The sequence below is a fragment of the Apodemus sylvaticus genome, chromosome 2 (assembly GCF_947179515.1).
Source record: "Apodemus sylvaticus chromosome 2, mApoSyl1.1, whole genome shotgun sequence".
In the NCBI taxonomy this organism is placed as follows: Eukaryota; Metazoa; Chordata; class Mammalia; order Rodentia; family Muridae; genus Apodemus; species Apodemus sylvaticus.
Window position 1 is genome coordinate 107,766,100 of NC_067473.1, and position 12,439 is coordinate 107,778,538.

Sequence of the window (12,439 nt, forward strand, 5' to 3'; positions counted from 1 at the left end):
TTGTGGTCAGTTTACATTTACCTGTATCGTGGTGATGCCATATAAATGCTTTAAGTTATTAAGAAAGTCAATCTAAAGAGAAGTTCTATCAAATGGAAAAAAAAACTTTAAATCAACATGGACTTTAATGGTCAGTATAGTTAGGACAAGCACTGCAGAAGTGGTCAATTGTGTGGGGAGCTATCTTTTTCAGGTCTCTGTTGGTTAATTAGACGCATAGAGCAATCTTCAGAAGAAAACAAGTTCATGTCACAGGGTATGCATTTCTGCTAAGGTGAAGAAGTGGTTTCTATAATGGGGACATAATCTACATGACACATTGGTACTCGTGCAGGAAGATCAAGGCCCTAGAACAGTCGACTGGAAACAACCTACACACAACACAAGCGAGCCTCAGCAACCACTTGAAAAGCCACGTTTCACCAGAGTTAAAATCTTTTTTCTTTTCATTTAGTTGCAGTGCATTCACATCATATCTGTAGTTCAGTGAAGATTTGTGATTTTCATTGTGTTATTACACCTTTCAAATTAGAAAAGAATAGAACGGGAAAGGAAATAAGTATTAATTTGAGGTAGTCTGACAGGTTTTTTTTTTCCTTCAAACTTGGAACTCATGGTAAAGCTACTAAAATGCCTGGATGTCTACAGCACAGTTTCATTTTCATCTTTTATAAAGGCAAGCAAATGTCAACTCTTCTGCTATCTCAGTGCATTACTATATTAGGTGTAATTTAGATGATGCTCATAATAGCGAGGCTGTCTTAGCTTGCTTTCACAATGCGTTCATAAAATACCATCACAAAAGCACCTTAATGAAGAAGTCTGGGTTACAATACATAGTTTCAGAGAAGTCAAGACAGTTTGAAACTGATGCAGTGCACACTGAAGCAATCATCCTGAGAAAAGAGCAGTGAAATAATGCTTGTGCATTAGGGCTCGGCTAGCTTTATCCACAGCCCAGGATCGCCTGGAAGGTTTGGCGCTACAGGCACTGAATGTGTCTTCCCTCAAGTCAAGACACCCCAATCCTGCAGGTAGGCCCAAAGACAACATAATTTAAATAATCCACAAGTGAGACTATATTCCCTGGGGATTCTAGATTCTATGAGCCATCATAAAGGCAGAATAAATATTTGTTTGTATGGACATGAATACAGATGAAACATGATCTGGTAGCTGCTCAGAAAAAACATGGTTATTTCTGAGCAAGATAATTTAATTTCCTTTTGGTAAAAGCTCATATTTAGTCACTGGTAGATGGGAAGGAATGAGTAGAGCAGGAAGATAGAAAGTGATATGTATCCATATAAGCATAAAAATATGTCATCATCAGTTAATAACAAAAACACAACTACCTATATTTTTGGTTGTTATCTTTTGTTATTTCTTTTCTTTTTTCTGATTTCTTTTGGAGGGTAAAATTAATAAATTAGGTAAACCACATAAAGAAGGGATAGAAACTAATAGGAAAAATATTCATTAAATCATCTCTTAATTTGAAGATAAGTCCCTATTGCTGAAGGTACTTCACAGACATACTTCAGACATAAAAAGATTCTCAAAATGTAAAAAAAAAATGAAAATAATCTGAATGTCTACAAGAACAAAGAGGAGGTTGATTTTAAATAACTGATTAAAAATTATGTTTAAAAACTCTTTTTTAAAAAAGCACTAACCTGTAAGTTATGAAATGAGTAGCTCATTCACGTGATACCCTTGAAGCATCCACAACCTCATGTCCACATTAACAGAGATATTTTCAATACAATATTTCTAGTGCTACATGGAGAACATGATAGCATTAATGAAGAGCATTAAAGTTAACCTGAATAATTGTTTATCTCCCATACTCCTGGGAGGAGTCAAGATAGTATGGATATAATTTTTCCCAGATTAGACTCATTCTAAATGTACATAGTAAATACGTAAGATGTTCCTGAATCTTTAAACGAGATTCAGTCCCTCTTTCCCTAAGTTGTTTCTATCAGGTGTTTTGCTGTAACTGTAACAAGGACACATTCAGGGTCTCAAGTTAGACAGTCAACATAATATATAAAAAATAAAAGCATTTCAAAGATCTTATAACTGAACGTTATGGACATAGATGAAAAAAGTGACTTCTCACTTATAAATAGCAAGCAAATAAATTCGAATGAACAAGAATTTAAAAAGTGTTAAAAAAAAAGAAAACCACTATTAGCTCCACTATTAGCTCCAAAGATACATTTAGCGCCAATCACTTAAGGAGCTCTCAGATTTTCCAACACTTGCAGTCAGTCAGCATCCTTATAGGAAAGTAGCTTGCTTCTAGGGGTCAGGGCAGCAAAGATGTTCATAGCTGCCTTATTTATAATAGCCCGAAGCTGGAAAGAACCCAGATGTCCCTCAATGGAGGACTGAACACAGAAAATGTGGTATATTTACACAATGGAATACTATTCAGCAATTAAAAAACAATGAATTCATGAAATTCTTAGGCAAATGGTTGGAACTGGAAAATATCATCCTAAGTGAGGTAACTCATTCACAAAACACACATGGAATGCAGTCACTGATAAGTGGATAATAGCCCAGAAGATCTGAATACCCAAGACACAATTAACATTAAATGATTCCCAAGAAGAAGGAGGGAGAGGGTCCTGGTCCTGGAAAGGCTTGATGCAGCATTGTGGGGGATTACCAGGACAGAGAAGTGGGAGGGGGTTGATTGGAGAATGGGCAGAGGGAAAAGGGCTTATGGGACTTATGGGGAGGGGGGAACTGGGAAAGGGAAAATCATTTGGAATGTAAAGAAAGAATATAGAAAATTTAAAACAAAAAAAGTAAAGAAAGTAGTGACATGGCAGTATTGTAGGATTTGTGCTCAGGGCTCTATATCCAGACTGACATGGTCTTGGGTAAATGATACAGTCAAACAGTCAAATACCCAGTAACAACTGTTCACAGAGTACCCAGTGGAGATTCCATGGTCGTGACTATGCACGTCCTATTCTAAACAGGGATTCCAAGTCAACACTCTAAATTTACATCTGAGACCACTGTCCATTCCTCTTTACCAAATTCTAAGTGTATGTGCATGTTGTGAGACTGTAAATAGACAAACATGGAGCCACAACAAGAAATATAGTGTCAAAGTCTGACTGCTGGTGTACAAGAAATATCCTGGGATTTTTCTTTAATATTACTTCTTTAAAACGACTTTAAATCTATGGTCATTAAATTTGCTATTTAATTTTGTACTAATTAGAAAAATATTAAAGGTCTCTGAGCCATACATGTTAGTCTGTTTCACCCATGCTACAGACCCTTGCAGAACATCAAAATACAAGTAAAATCTGTACCATGACGGTAAGTGTTTTCATATCCAAACACGAGGTTTTATTTCTTTTCTTTTCCTTTTTCTTTTTTTTATTTGCAAAAATCTCTAAAAACTTGACTAACCACACTGAGCTGTAAGGTCACGTAAAATCACCTCTAGGGAGCACTGCTCATTCAGATAAATTCTAATCTGAGGGACTGTGCCATACACAGTTAGTGCTGATCACAGTGTCCTTCTGTGCCCTAAGGCAGCAATGCCTTTTTTCAGCAAAGCAGCAAATGTTTGGAACCAGGAATGTGAAGTGAGTAGGAAGGCATTTGTCTTTTTAAAATCCTTAAATTGTTTAGTCATCAGCACCCATGACAGGAAACCCATGCTGTCTAGAAAGTCTCTAAAATAATTAGGGAAAGATTCCACTCGATTCGTGATTCACTGTTTTGCATTTACTAACTTTAAAGCAAAACAAAACCAGACTGCTCAAAGGAAGACTACAAAGAAATATGAAACCAGACTAAGTACAAAATATTTTCCAATCAGCTCTAATTAAAGGACTCAGTTAAGCTAAGCTTGCCTTCTCCTGAAATTCCTCACAGCCCTGAGGAGATAGCTGTGTCTGTCGAATGCTCACAGGACCAAGCTGAAGGACCTGGGTTTCATGCCCAGATTCCACATAAAAGCAAGCCACAGAGGCAAATACCAGTAACAAAAACACCAGAGAGGAGATGGAGGAGTTACTGAGCCTTGAACCAGCCAGTCTGAGTCTGGGAGTTTGTCAGCCTCTCCAGGAGTTGACCTGGTTAATTAGCCGACAATAGACAGTGCTATGTGCAGGCTCCTCTACTTGTACAATTGCTATCATCTTCCTCACAGTCGTCAGCATCAGCTAGTGAAGATAAAAGTGCTAAAGGTAAAAGGAAGAGTATATACAAAGGATGAGAAAAAACATGTGGGTATTTTCCAATAAGAAGAAAATTTCTCATCTGCTATGCATTTGAGATTTTAATGAGCAACCCAGCACTGTAGCTAATGTAATGTATAATTCTATATTATCTGTAGTCAGTAAATAAGATCTTGAAATTTTTAAATTAGTCTTATTAAAAATCTATGCATAGTGTACAATGTAAATAAAGTTTATTAGTAAGAAATGGATACAAATCATCTGCTTATTTTATAACATGTACTTTATATATATATATACACATATGCACATAAACAATGCATTTTGATTACTTTGATATTTTAGATTACTATTTTAATATTCATATTTTAACATTGGGTAGATTAATGCTTTAGACTTGCTGGTAGTATTTCCTTTATTCTATTTGGTCAAGACTGTCCACATACAGTAAGGGGAAACCATTTTTATTATATTTCAATGACCTAGGTATAACTTGATTGTTATAAAGCAGTGTTTCAAAGAAAAAGATGCATTTTCACATCTATAGTTTGGAGACATGAGTCACAAATCTGAAGGCATTCAAATCAGCTACTTTCTCCAGGCAAAGGTCTCACTACCGAATGGAAGAAATGTCAATGACAAAATTTCCAGGAAGTAGGTTTGAGTAGCTGTTCTTGCAGAGGCCCTCAGGTCAGTTCTGAGACCCACATGGCTCCTCATAATGGCCTGCAACTCCAGCTGACAGCGCTCTACAGCACTATTTTGTGTTTTTGAGCACCTCCTTCATATGATACACATAAATAGACATAATTGATTTTGTTTTGGAGAGAAGGCTGAGCAGCTATGAGTCTACTGTCCTTGCTAGGGCCAGACTTCCAGTCCTAGCACCTACATAATTACAACCGTATGCTACTCCAGTTCTGGACAATCTAATTCCCACTTCTGTTCTCAACAGTAACCACACACACTCCAAGTTTATTATAGATTAGTGTTTTTTTTCATTATTATGTGGGTTTCAGGAATTATCTCCCACAGCAGAGACTGACACCTTTCTGTACATGCAGAAAAAATACACATATAAAACCAATTTTTAAAAAAAATGTTTTAAAAAGGTCACTCAAGAAGTCAGGGGGTGGGAGGAGGGGTTGGAGGTTTTCCTGGAGGAGTGAAACTGGGAAAGGTTCTAGCATTTGAAATGTTAATGAAGATTATATTCAATTAAAAAAAAAAGAAGCCAGTTAATGTCTGCTAGCATTTGTATTTTAACTGTGCCTCAACCATTCATACTTTGCAGGCCTGGTCTCTCAGGTCTTTAGGGGTGTGTCATCGGATGTGTCATTAATATTCCCGCACCCTCATTTTCTTTACCCTTCCTTACAGTCTCCTTCACATGACTATGCTCAACCAGACCTGCCCTAATCCATGCACCATAGCACTGGCAGCAACTGATCACAGACAGAAACTGCCAAGCTGTGAGTCTCACTGAAGCATCTTTCGTTAGAAGATTTTCGGTTTGTAAACTCACTATAACAGGAGATTCATTAAGTATTTTGTAAATGGTGACATTAGCATCAGTATTGCTAAATGAATCTATAAAGTTAGCCACCAAGGATCATTAAAGTTATATGGTCTATGTTTATTATCTTTCTGTGTTTTTATTATTGTTGTTAGTTTTGAGACACTGTCTCCTATAGTGCAGGCTGACCTCAAGTTCTCTGTATATCTGATAATGGTCTCAAATTCCTGATCCTCCTGCCATACCCACACATTCAGTGATGGTATTACAGACATGTATCAACACTCATGGATAAAATATAAATATCCAAATTAAAAATAAAAAATCTCAATAATTTTAAACATTTTACAATTTCCTATGAAAAGACTGTGATTTCTTCTAACTACATATACTTTATCTGAATAATTGTTTTTATATTTGAAGAGATAAACTACACATTTGAGTGAAATAGAACAAGTTCACTGGATAACTAGGGTTTTTTTTCCTACTTTACCAGTTTGAGACAAACAGATTATACTGGCAAATACTCTGGAATCTCCTAATGTCAGAGTAGCTTCCTTAGTGGTGAAACACACCAACCATGATGTGTCTCAGAAAAAGTCAGATTTGCCACTTATTAGACACTTGGCAATGCTGCCAATCATGCATTGGTTACTTCTGATCACTCCAAAGAGGGAGTAGGAAGGCTATAAAAGCTAGAAGAGAGGGAAAGGGCTCTGAAAGGCCATCTTCCTACCAATACATCTATTATAATCATGGACTTTCAAATACTACAGATTATGGCACTGGGACTGCCCCAGACTGAGCTCAGTAACAGCACGACAAAGATGAGGAATGAACACAGGGGGCCTTGCTTCTCAGAGTTGACTATTTCCAATGGAGCAGTCACTGGCCTTAACTCTGTTCACACAGATTACTCTAACTAAACCGAACTGGTCACATAACAAAAGGAAATGTCATGAATTTGGAAAAGCACCAGTTAGGGAAGATGAGGCCGAGAGTTCATAGGCATGGAAGGGAGGTAAGAGAGAATGGGTGGAGGGAATAAATGGATCATATTATATAGTATATGAAAGTATCAAAGAACTAAATTAATAAAAAAGGAAAACACCATTCATATAACTAATATTTTAAATAAACCAAAGTTTTCTGTTAAAAATAATTTCAAATTATTCCTTTCCTTTAAACTAAAATGACAAACCAATTTCCATACCTAACCAAAAACCATGTATCAGAAAGGTGTTGGGGGGGGGTTGCTCATAAGATTTCTTATCTTTTAGACCTGCCGAATAGAGCACTAGAGCACTAAACACCAATTTCAATATAGATTAAAGTAAACTTGAAGAATCAGAAAAGAAATAATTTAGGAATGTATCAAACATTCAAAAAAACATTCATCAAAACATTCAAACATTCAAAACAACAAAACATTCATCAAAAGGGGATGAGAAAGATCAAGGCTCCCAGAGATGGCAGAACGAAGTAGCAGGCCTAAGTCATCACCAAAGCCATGGTAGCAAAATGGGTGTAGGACATACTTTCTTACTTTCATATTATGCTCATCTTGAGTTAATAATAATATTATCATTCAATATTATTAAGCATATTAAGAAAAATTTATGTTTATGCACGACAGCACAATCATAAATATCATTTTGACATGGGGCCAGAGAAATGGCTCAGTGTTTAAGAACACTTGCTGATCTCCCAGAGGACCCTAGTTTGATTCCTACCATCCACACAGGGTTGTTCACAGCTAGTTATGACTACAGTGTTAATGGAAATAACATGCTCATCTGGCCTCTGCATGCAAATACTCATATACACATGACTGAAAGCAAGCAAAAGCATCATCTTCTCATTTTTTCACTAAGCTCTCTGTGTGTTCGCCCCTTCCCCACACATACAAATGTGCATATCCTGTTATAAAAACCTTTGCATGTAATTTTGTCTCTGTGTGTCTTAGTCTTGGATTTACAGCTTTGTTGTTTGACTTATATCTTAAATTTATTTTTGTAAATTCTTGATAACTAATATATACAGAAAAGCTTAACATCAGGTCATCTTTTAGAGATTCCAGTGACGATGGTTTTTATATTAATAACTTGCTTAATAATTGTAAAAATTCAAGATAAAATGAATATGTGCACATACATGTAATCAATTAGTGTTTCTTGGCATGGAGGTGACACCACTGTCCTCACATATAGTGTCTAGGACTTGCAAGCCATAGGTGGATAGGATGTCACAAAGTCTGCCACAAACTACACAAAAACTGATACTTCCCTATCAGCACAAAGAGAATGTTTCTCACACACACGCGCACACACACACACACACACACACACACACACACAAGGATACATGAATTTTCCAAAATATCAATCTTTCAGTTCAGTGATTGGATATTTTCTCCTCTGGATTCTATCATACCATATATAATAATTAATAATGATTCTTTGCACGTTTCTCAATGGATGCTAAATACTGGGCACTGTCCAGTTATCCCCAGTCCATTACACATGTGTTTGTGAATGAGTATTTCTAGGATATTTCCTTGAATCAACTAAAATATAATTTCATTTTAGAGGACATTTATACCACCTGCTATAAGGCTCAGTGATGAGAGTGATAAGAATTTAGTAGTCAGGAGAAACGGAGCAAGGGTGTGAAATGGTACCTCACAAGCCTCGCACAGACAATGATGCCTCGAAATCTTTTCTATATAGCGGCTGTAACTATATATACAAGAAATATACAATAGACTGAGTCTCCTAACAGCCCACCACAGACCAGGAAGGGCTCCACTGGATCTTAACTACAGGCTCAGTCATTGTGTTCAGTTTTGCATCCTCTGAGGCATCCGCAAGGCTCCAATGCACACCTCAAACCCACAGTGAAGCAGGTAGGTAATCCTGGCAAAACTTAGTGACGTTCAAACTAGAAATGAATGACCAAAAGGAAACTGTAGAGGGAGGAAGGGCATAACAGAAGTGAGAGGGAGACAAGAAAGATGGGCAGGGCAGTAATCAGAATGAAATTCATACATGAATAGAACTGCCACAGAACAAAAGCAAGGAAAGCCTTTAAAAAGAATTCACACTAGGGGCCGGAAGGCCTTTCAAATCATAATAATTGGTGTTACAATTTATGTGACTTGCAGTTTATCACTTAAGACAATGGTGAGTGTAGGTTTGTTTCATGCGGTATATAAAATTCTGAAATGAAAATCCTTCATTCTTAAAGGCTAGCTAACCGATGTGTCTGCAGAATTTCCTCAGAGTATGAATGACATATTCCACTTTAAAAGAGTCCCTACTCTGTCAAAGAGATAATTACATAAACTGCTGACATTTTCCCGATTTGATATGTATGTGTACATTATTGTTCTCCTATTAAACTACAAACTGCTGGTGAAATGCCAGGAGCATGAGAAAAGACCAGGCTGACATTTGCTGCGGGTCATCTTCATGGACGGAATGAATGCCCGCACTCCACTTGAACATGCTGCCTCGGTGCAGCCAAGCTCCTTCAGCATCGCTTCTCTGAGGCTTCTGAGGAATTGATGAAAGAAAGGTGAGCTGAGCAGGATGCAATTATACCTGTCAAGACTGTTCTTCTAAACCTTTATTTGCACAATTCTGGAAAAAGGGAGGCAACTGATTTTCTAACTAAGGATATAATTTCTCTTTAAAACTATGAGTGCGTGGAAATCGTAGAAGAGACTTGGGTGATCAGGACTGAAGTATTCATCACTGCTGGATGAAATGACAGGAGATGGGAGCAGTGCGACTTGGGGAAAAAATGAAAAACTGTGAAGACTGTGTGTGTGTGTGTGTGTGTGTGTGTGTGTGTATGTATGTATGTATGTGCGCGTGTTCAAGTGAATGTGTATGGCTGTGAGATTGCATGTATATGTGCATGCATGTATGTCTCTGTATGTCTCTACATGTGCAACATGTGTAATATATCCATATGGATGGGTAGGATTGTCCTTCCTGGTGCTTATTTATTTGTTTATTTTTGAGACTGTTTCTCACAGACCATAGATAAATTGTTTCAGCTGGGCTGGTTGATAACAAACTCTGGGGCTCCTGCTGTCTCTTCCTCCTCAGATCTGAAATAACAGCCACACACCAATATCCTTGCATCTATCTATCTATCTATCTATCTATCTATCTATCTATCTATCTATATACCTATCACTCATTCCTTAACAATTTTACACCTATATACATTGTAACTTAATAACATCTACCCGACATTCTTACTCCACTGATTAAGAATCCCTCCAACGGACCTTAGATGAAATGCCCAACATTGAGGAGAGAGAACTTATGAAGCTTACCTCCAGCAGGAAGACAGGGCATCAAATGAGGGAGGGGGTTGCCATCCCACAGTCACAACTCTGACCCATAATTTTTCCTGTCTGAAAGAATTATAGAGATGGAAATGGAGAGGAGACTGAGGAAAAGAAGGTCTGCCACAGGCCCAAAGTGGAATCCAGCTCAAGGGGAGGTCTCAAGGCTTGATACTATTGCTGAGGTGATGAAGTGCTCACAAAAAGGGACCTAGCATGACTGCACTCCAGAAGACCCAACAAGCAGCTGAAAGAGTCAGATGCAGATGCTTGCACCCAACCAATGAACAGAAGCAGCTGACCCCTGTTGTTGAATTAGGGAAGGCAGAAAGAAGCTGAGGAGAAGGGCAATCCTGTAGGAAGACCAGCAGTCTCAATTAATCTGGACCCCTGAGATCTCTCAAACATTGGACCACCAAACAGATAGCTTGATATGAGGCTCCCAACACACATACAGTAGAGGACTGCTGGGTCTATGTTCTTTCAGAGATTATGCACCTAACCCCCAAGAGACTGGAGGACCCAGGGAGTTTAGAGGTCAGGTGGGGCAGGGGATGGGGATATATATGTGGAGATAGGGGGTGGAAAGGATGTATGAGATGTGGAACAGTCATAGGGTGGACATGGGTTGGGGGAAATGAAACATGGAGTGTAAGAAAAATGAATTAATTAATGAGAAAAACATCCCTCCAACTTTCATGTCCTATTTATTTTTAAATCTCTGAGTTAGAGTTGTATGCATGAATATGGGCAACCTCATAGCAGCCATACCCACAAACATAGAAAATACCAAACAATTAGCATTTCTGTCCACATCTTGTGTAGGTTTTGTTTAGGTAACCATAATTGCACATGAGTGCAACAGTCTTGCCTTGCCTGGAAGACAGCATTTCACGGTACTTTTCCATCTTTCAGCTCTCAGTTTCTTGCCAACTCCTCTCCTTGTGTTCTCTGGGCCCTACAGGGTGGTCTCTATAGATGTCTCATCCAGAGCTAGCACTCAGCAGTTGCTCATGCTCAGCACTCTGTCTCTGCATCTGCTCCTGGATACAGAAGCTTTGCTGACCAAGGTCAGAGCAGTGCTAATCAACAGGTATAAATATACATCTTTAAAAGGTATTGTAATATCATGTATGTTTCACAAAACAACAGTGGTAGGTGTAGGTGTCCTGTCCAAGGCCTATGTCCTGCCTAGCCATGGCTTTGGACCAGGTTTATAGTACAAGACACGATTTCTCTTCTTTGGAACAGGCCTCAAATCCAATCAGAAAAGAGTTGATTTGCTCCTAAACAGTCTTGCTACTGTTACACCTGTGCATTTATCTTTCCCGACAGATCAGTGTTGTACATCCTTGGTCTATTACTGGGTAAATAATTACAATTTTCTCCACCTGTAGCCTGCGTAACATTTTTGAGCACTATGAAACCTAGCCAGCATACATGAGTCTATGTGGGTGGAGAATTTCACCCAATATCTCTACAAGTGCTTGCTTTCTGGAGTGTTATGACTGACATTTTCCATGTATATCTGGAGACTGGTTATCCAACTGTTGTTTCAGTGCTGCAGTCTTTCATCAATGGATACAAGCAGGTCCTGGCTTTGTGGAGACTGAAGGCACCTCCCCCCTTGCTGCAAAGGTCAAGGGCTTCTTCACTATTTCATCTGAATTCCTGGCTGCTGCCTCCGTGCCTGAGACATCAATGTTCCTGCCAGTACTACACCCCCAGGCAAAGATGAAGGCAAGAACGTGTTGAAGGACTCAGATGGGGATATGGAGTTTGGTCTCTTTGAAAAATCCCCTCAAATGACCAACTCAACCAGCTTACCTTGAGAAACAAGAAAACAAAGTCTTATGTCTCTTAAAATGACAGAGGAAAAAGTTCACAATTAACATGCATTTTCTGTTTTTTAAATTTGCTTTTATTATATATTTTCTTTATTTACATGTCAAATGTTATCCCCTTTCCTAGTTTCCCCTCCAAACCCCCCCATCTCATCCTCCTTCTCTCTGTTCACTAACTCACCCACTCCCAATTCCCTATCCTGACATTCCCCTATACTGGGCATCTAGCCTTCACAGGCACCTCCTCTCTTCTCATTGAAGTCCCACAAGGCCATCCTCTGCTACATATATGACTGGAGTCCTGGGTCTCTCCATGTGTACTCTTTGGTTGGTGCTTTTGTCCCTGGGAGCTCCCGGGTTAATGGTTGGTTCATATTGTTCCTCCTATGGGGCTGCAAACCCCTTCAGCTCCTTGGGTCCTTTCTCTAGCGCCTCCATAACACATATTTTCTTTATGTTTTTCCATACAGAATTAAAATAATCATTTCTCAAACATTTCAAA

At 38.5% G+C, this 12,439-nt stretch overlaps 1 protein-coding gene across 5 annotated transcripts in view; it reads right to left on the bottom strand.

Annotated features, from left to right (window-relative positions):
- Ctnna2 (catenin alpha 2) overlaps nt 1-12,439 on the bottom strand; it is a 1,018,271-nt gene that overhangs the window by 931,997 nt on the left and 73,835 nt on the right. The gene's annotated exons all lie outside the window — the stretch shown is intronic.